Here is a 781-nt window from a genome sequence, read left to right as displayed (position 1 = left end):
ATATATATATATATATATATATATATATATATATATATAAATACAAATAGTTATAGCTAAAATAACGATTATAATTTTAATTTATTCTGTTAGTGTCATTAAGGCAAAATGCAAAATGTTCTAGTTATAATGTAGTATATCATAGGCAAATAATTTCTATAACTACCGTAGATTGTTCTTAATTTCCGTAGTTCATTTTATTATATAACTTTGTATTTACAACACACTGTATTTAGTTTATATTTTTGTCACAAGTTTTTATAACCAAAGAAAAACTCTTTGTAGGTAGAACCAATATGACCAATCTAGGAATACTGAATATAATATTACAGAAATAAGTACGTAAGTAAATAAGTAGATAAATCTATTGTTTGGAAAGTTGTTGAAATGCTTTGTACATTATTACATAAATAATCCAATAAATATGTCAATATGTTAATAAAATTCTAATCTCATAAAGATAACATTAGATTATTTTATTTTCTATTTTTCTAACATTTTTTTAATAAAAAGGGGAAAACAGATATATATCCTATTATTGGGTTTTCCGGAAAGTTCGTGACTAATATATAATTTAATAAATGTATATTAAAATTTAAATCTTCTGCGTTTCCTTCAATTTTTCTTCAACATCGGCACGGACTTTCCGGACAACCCAATACATATAGTATCAGATATGTAAGTCGAAATAGGTAATCTGAGTTACAGCGAGAGCTACATACATGTATTATGAGTAACGAAGAACCTTAATAAGTCCTTTTTCTTTGTCTTGGCCTATCTT

Source organism: Atta cephalotes (assembly GCF_000143395.1).
Source record: "Atta cephalotes unplaced genomic scaffold scaffold00001, whole genome shotgun sequence".
In the NCBI taxonomy this organism is placed as follows: Eukaryota; Metazoa; Arthropoda; class Insecta; order Hymenoptera; family Formicidae; genus Atta; species Atta cephalotes.
Note: the sequence above shows the minus strand (reverse complement) of the source record.